At 37.5% G+C, this 6542-nt stretch overlaps 1 non-coding gene across 1 annotated transcript; it reads right to left on the bottom strand.

Moving 5' to 3' along the window:
- Positions 1-5838: 5838 nt before the first annotated feature.
- Positions 5839-5921, bottom strand: trnal-uaa (transfer RNA leucine (anticodon UAA)). The gene has a single exon. It is a non-coding gene; the product is annotated as a tRNA-Leu (tRNA).
- Between the last annotated feature and the right edge of the window lie 621 nt (positions 5922-6542).

A 6542-nucleotide genomic window follows, 5' to 3' on the forward strand; every position in this document is an offset into this window, starting at 1 on the left:
TTAACTCTTTAGCCCAGATGTCTCCATTTATGTTCACAAACAGTTACACAGTGGAGTTTGTTTGTACTGGCTGCATATTATCCACCTGCACTGTTTAAGAAATTTATTACACAGTATATCATTCAACACCTCAGTCATCTTATACAAGTCACTTTTCTTCCTTTTTTAATCTATGGAACTGTTCAGGACTTGTGATAAGAGAAACAGAGTTTCATTTTGTGTATATTTTTTGCAAAATTTATATAACAATTTGTTTCACATGCAATTCAGCAATTGCAAAATGTGAAACTCACTAAAAAGAGTTTTAATTTTTTTAAATTTTGAAAGTTTTCTTAGGGGGAAAATAAGAAATATTACTCCGTAAAGCTTTGTTCATAAATCTATGTGTACCTGTGCTTTTCCTGCAGCTTCACAACACAAGTAATCTGCACCAAACCAGTAAAATCATTGACATTTTATGGCTCTCAAGCAAATCACTGTAGAGCATGTTTTTTAAAAATGTGACATGAATCAAATTTTTACATGCGAAGACTCACCAAAACACATCATTGCGCATATAAATAACGTACTACAGTGAATCAACCACTTGCATTTTCCAGTAGCCACACTTTCTTGTTATTTGATTAAAATCAATGATGGGGAAGAGATCCATGCTCCAAAAACTGTTAAGGAATGTACTGGGTATCGCTTCTGTCCCTGACAGGATTGCAATCACTAAAACTATCATAATTGGCAAAATAGATACCAGAACAACCACAACAAAATATCAAAATGTGACAGGAAACGTAAATGTTTAAAGTCTGCCTGAATGACAGGTAGACCTCTGCAGAAATAACACAGTAAAACACTCCCAGACAAAACACTTACCTTTCTATGTCAATGGCACAAATTTTGTTTTTGCAAAATACCATTTCTTTGGACAAGTGAAACTACGAGTTTCACCGTGAACTCATTTTTTTACAAATTGTTTCACTCACCAAAATACAGGACCATTAGTACTCACACCACTAGATTTCAGTGACAGATTTTATACTTTTTTTGTATATTTTTAGTATTGCATGCTGTTACTAGACTGTAGGAGACATGCAAATAATCAGTTCATTATACTATGTAATACATGAAGGTGAAAAATAGGAAATTGCATCATTTTTCATTTTTGTAACTTTTGCAAATTTACATAACAGGCATTTCAATTGAATTTTTCTTTTATAGTGTGTGTTTGCTAAGATTATAAATGTATTTTTGTTCTGGTCTTGTCAAACTGATTAATAGTGCACTGTGTCACCATGCTTCCTTACAGTGGTATGACAAGTTTTTTGCTTTACTTTTTGCAACTTCAGTGACTGGGATCCTCGAATGAGTAGGGGTGTGTTGTGATAAATACTCAGTAAAGTAAGGAAAATCTTAAGCCATATTTATAAATAAAGCTCAACATGGATGTCCTTTAATACAGCTGGCCAGTGGAGCCATGCCATATGAACAGCACAGTTCCCTATAGCATAACTGGTTAGTCTTTAGAGAACAGCTGTTCTTCTTTAGTACGTTCATTTACATATAATAACTAGGAAGTACCGGTATTTCAATTACACCAATCAGAATACAAATAAATGGTATATAATTTTAGAAACACTTCTTTGTCATTAACTATTACACAAAGTTCCAAAATAGTTAAGTTATTAAGGCGCATGAGTAGATACCTGGTTTATAGAAATATATCTCATGTAAACTGTTATCAGATAACAACATACTGTCGCAGGTGGCCAGGATTATTACCTGGCCGGGACGCCAGAAAGGACCGGAAGGTGGCAAGAATAGCTTCCGGGCCATGAGGGCACAACCGCCATGGAGCAGGAGAGGACCACAGGAAAGGAGAAAGACTTGTTGGGACCCGTGGCCACCGCCTGGGGGCGCTTTACACCTCGTGGGACCCGGAGTTGTTACTTCCGCCACACTCTGCAAGATGGGGGAGGAATTTGCCAGGAAAGTCCGGAGTGTTTCTGGGGCAAAGGACAGCACTTCCGCCACACCAGGAAGTGCTGCCGGATGGACGTCATTAGCCACCTGGAGCACATCCGGGCGGGAATAAAAAGGGCAGCCTCCTTACAGTCATTGAGCCAGAGTCGGGAGTGGGAGAAGGACAAAGCTCCCTGGAGGAGGATAGAGGCGGCCAAGGACTGAGACAGAGTTGAATTGTGGTGATTATTGCTGAGTGCATTGTGTGGAGTGTGAGAATTGTTTATTTAATGTTAAATAAATGTGCGTGTTTTATAAAGATGTGGTCTCCGACTGGTGGTGTCCGGGCAACTATCATAATATAAAGGTAAAATGTTATACTATATGAGCTTGTTTTATAATTTAAATGTGCTAGTACAAATGATGACAGGATGTCCTAACCAGGCAGGAAGCCTCAAGAACATTTTTTCTTTACCCTTTCAACTGCCTGAAGAAAGGTTTAGGACCTTTATGCGATTTTGATTCAAGTTGATGTCCAGATGCCCTTTGTCCAGCAGCAGTAGTTTGGCCACTGTCTAGTTCACCAGGCCATGCTGTTAAAAGCAAAAATTGCTGACTTCAGAGTGTGTGTTTTTGGCAGTCTGTCCCATTTTCCTGATAACTTAATGTCTACGCTCTCTCTGTAGCATTGTGTAGCACTTAATGGAAGACATCTAGTGCTCTTAACCCAAGTGGTCAATTTTTCCAGTACATTTTCTGTGACCAGTGCCTCAGACAGTGAGCTACAGGAAATGTTGCAGTTTTACTCTACCAACTGAACCCCAGTCAGCTGTCTTGTTGCATTTCACAACCAATTGGAAGCTTCCTTCTCTGTTCAGATAATATAAACACCCAGACAGCAGGTGTATATTTTTTTGTGGTTGTGCCTGTTTGTTTATGTAGATAATCTCACGTGCAAAAAATAAATAAATAAATAACATAAGTGATCCACCAGGGAAATAAGGAAAAACATCCTACTAGATTCAATTTCATGCTCGACATTTGACAAGCACTTTCTATAATTTTTTTAACTCAAACATTTTATTTAATTTTTATTATTGCTTTCTTATATAATATATTAGTTTTTGGGATTAAACATGTTCTCTGTATATGCTGACATATACATTTACATATTTGGATATCGCCTGAATGGAAGGGAAAAAGAGTGCATTTTGTTGAGTTGTTGAATCCAGCTGGAAGTCTCTCCTCAAGCAACAGCTGTTTAGTTTCTAAGGGTCACTTGTCTTGCTGAGCGACTACTATTCAGACTGTGCACATGTCTGTTTATGGCAGTTTTCCAGTCCTTTTAATACAGCCAGTACAACATTCCAGCAGGTCTTTCTTTTTGTCCAGTGGTAATGTTGGTGAAGAAGCAGCCATCTTGTGCTTTGTCAGCTTGCCAATAGCTATTATGAGCCAGCACAAATATATGGCATATAAAAATCACCATAGGATGGTGCTTTGACTAGATAACACAACACAGTATAATGATTGAAAGTTGCCAAGGTACAGCTGAACCAATATTCCTAAAATTCTTTATGTGACAAAATGTTTTCACATCAAAATTTCTACAATAAATACTACATGTTTGTAGTGACCTCTAAAAAACACTTAGTTTTGTATATATATTCACTTACTACATTAATAGTTACTAGGTCTCACTATATTTTTAGTTTCTTAAATAATTTTTTGTTTATGATTTTTCACATATAGTTGTGCATGCACTATTCCTCCTTGACTGGTCTCTTACTACTAAGCTACTAAAAATGTCATTTAGTGTCAAGTTTTTCAGTGTTTGAAATATGTTTGTCCAGCTATGTATTACCATTTTCAATCACAGTTATCCATTGCATTTTTTCACTACAGATGTTCTGCCCTGTATGGTGAATAAATTCTAGAACCACTGTCTTGTACATGCATGAATCCATCTACGAGATAAAGTTAGATTATAAAATCAGCAAAGTGTGCTTCAAGACTATTTAATTACATTGTACACACATCTCTGCAAAGGTCACAATGCTTCCATTTGTCATCACTTACTTGTAATGTCTTAATATACACATTAGTGTTTGGTGGACTTTTATTAATCAAAACTGCTAGGATTGATATAATGTGCATGCAAATGAATAAAATTGTATTCTAAAATGAAGCAAATTTTATGTAGCAAATTAATATATACCATACAGTATATAACATGATTGTGAAGAAATAACTTAAGATTTAAAAAATACTAAACATATCCTTTAACAATCCAATACATATATAATAATCTGTCAATACTACTACTTTGTATGACAGTAATATTTACAATAATCCTAATACAGCAAATAATTTTAAACCTACTTTCAAAGTATAGCTTTGCATTATGACAGTGATTATACATTAAAGTTAATTTTGTTAACTGCAATTTTTTATTGAATATCTATCTATCTATCTATCTATCTATCTATCTATCTATCTATCTATCTATCTATCTATCTATCTATCTATCTATCTAATATAGCTTCTTTTACCTGTGTATCAATCAGTCAAGTAACGGGTTATATAGACACTAAAACTTTTCAGTAAAAGTAGGAAAGTAATATTTTTGAGTCGAAATACAAAACATAGACTTAGTAGTATTAAGGCAGGGTGCTTCTGTGAAAATGTCAATCAAAAATGATTGATGACTTGATTGCCCCTTCCCCTTTCCTCTGATTGGTTGATTTAAATTATATGCCCACCCCCTGTCCTGTGATTGGCCCAGACCCCACCTTAATACCATCCCATCCACCAGATTGGTCAGGGTTTGTGTCAAGAGCAGTTTGATGTATGTTGATCCCGCCCAGAACCCCCTATAATCCCACCCCACCCGCCTGATTGGTTCAGGGTTTGTGTCAAGAGCAGTTTGATGGATGCTGCCTCTGCATTCCCCCATGTCTGTCAACACCTGTTTGTTGGCTGGCACCCCCCTCCCTGGTCCTTCTCCTGAGGCCCTTTTTATTAAAAGAACGACCTTGCCATGAACCCAAGTCCTGATTGACATGTCCAGACATGTTCCTGCTCATAATCAGCCAGCCAGGTCTCCCTTATAGCCACTCCTGCATATCCTCTCAACAGTGCTGGAGCATGTCCCTGCATCTATCTATTATTATAATATTATCACGAGATTAAAATATCTGTTTATCTAACCTTTGCTTTATAATTTGTAAAAAAAGAAAGCCTGTTCTATCTAAAGCACTTTTAATTACTCTCTGTAAGCCACAGTTCGAGTAAAACAGGCTTCACCATCTCACAGAAAGCCATCTCGCCAAAGGTACGCTGACAGGCCCTGCACTGAAACAGCTCCCCCCTCTCACAGAAGGGCATGCTGACAGCCATTGCACGTTCATGTCTCAGTGTGTAGAGAGAGAGAGACAGCAAAAACGTTCCTGCTGCTTGAATCTGGCAGGCCCTGTATGTGCACCCCGCTATGTGGTGCCGAGCACATCCGGCCCCTCCTTCGCTGAGAAAACAGACGCTCGTTTTATGGTTTTTAACTTTTGAAGGTAAAGGATTTTAGGTATTGCACGTAAAACATGAGATAACTAGTTCGATATAAGCCTTTTAAAAATCACACAGAGGTAAATAGTATACAGCAATTCCTTTTTAAATCACGTTTGATACATATAAAAAAATCTATCTATCTATCTAAAACAAACCCTTTTCTATCAAATACATCACATTTTAAATAATCAAGTACATTTATGTACAGTATGTATTTTCAGCTGCGCTAAGTATTCACATTGCGGAAGCATTTCGCTTAACTTTCTAAAGGTGAGAGCTGTACACAGACACAGAGTGAATGGGCACACCTGAATAACAAGCTACCAGAAGTGGGGATTGAACCCACACGGGCATTTGCCCGTTGGATCTTAAGTCCAACGCCTTAACCACTCTGCCATTCTGATGGTAGAAAAAGGCGGTTTAATCAATCTTCACCACTCCATAAAAACTGTGATCACTCTTTCAGCTCCTTCAAAAACAGGAGGAGACTCATCTTCTGTTCTGCTGCGGGAGGCCAGAAGTGGTGACTCCCACTTCAGCAGCACACAGCTGTGTGCCCTGCTCAAACATTATGTGAAATACTCTATGTAAAATTGGCTTTTCTTTTGCTGATACACGTACTTGGACAACTGACACAAGAACAGGTTCACACATACCGGTCTTTAACATAAGTTCATATCTTCCTGTTGTAAATGTAAATCAGTCTTAAAACAGGTCAAAGGGCAGACATTTGCTAAAAGAAATCACTCTCCTTATTATAAGTTCTGCTTTCAAAAAGATCCTGCTCTTTTCGGTATATATAAATAAGTGTTCAGCCGGACACTGACCTATTACACAGCTGCCCGCTTAAAATGGGTCAAAGGGCACACATTTGCTAAAAGAAATCACTTATTATAAAGTACTAGACAAAGAGCCCGTTTTGACAACGTAAGATGAAATGGGCACGAGTGGAATAGTATAATATATAAGTATAAGCACCACAAACCTGATATAGGTGTATTGAATGAATGCGTAATTAGGCCTTG

The sequence above is a fragment of the Erpetoichthys calabaricus genome, chromosome 1 (genome assembly GCF_900747795.2).
Source record: "Erpetoichthys calabaricus chromosome 1, fErpCal1.3, whole genome shotgun sequence".
Classification (NCBI taxonomy): domain Eukaryota; kingdom Metazoa; phylum Chordata; class Cladistia; order Polypteriformes; family Polypteridae; genus Erpetoichthys; species Erpetoichthys calabaricus.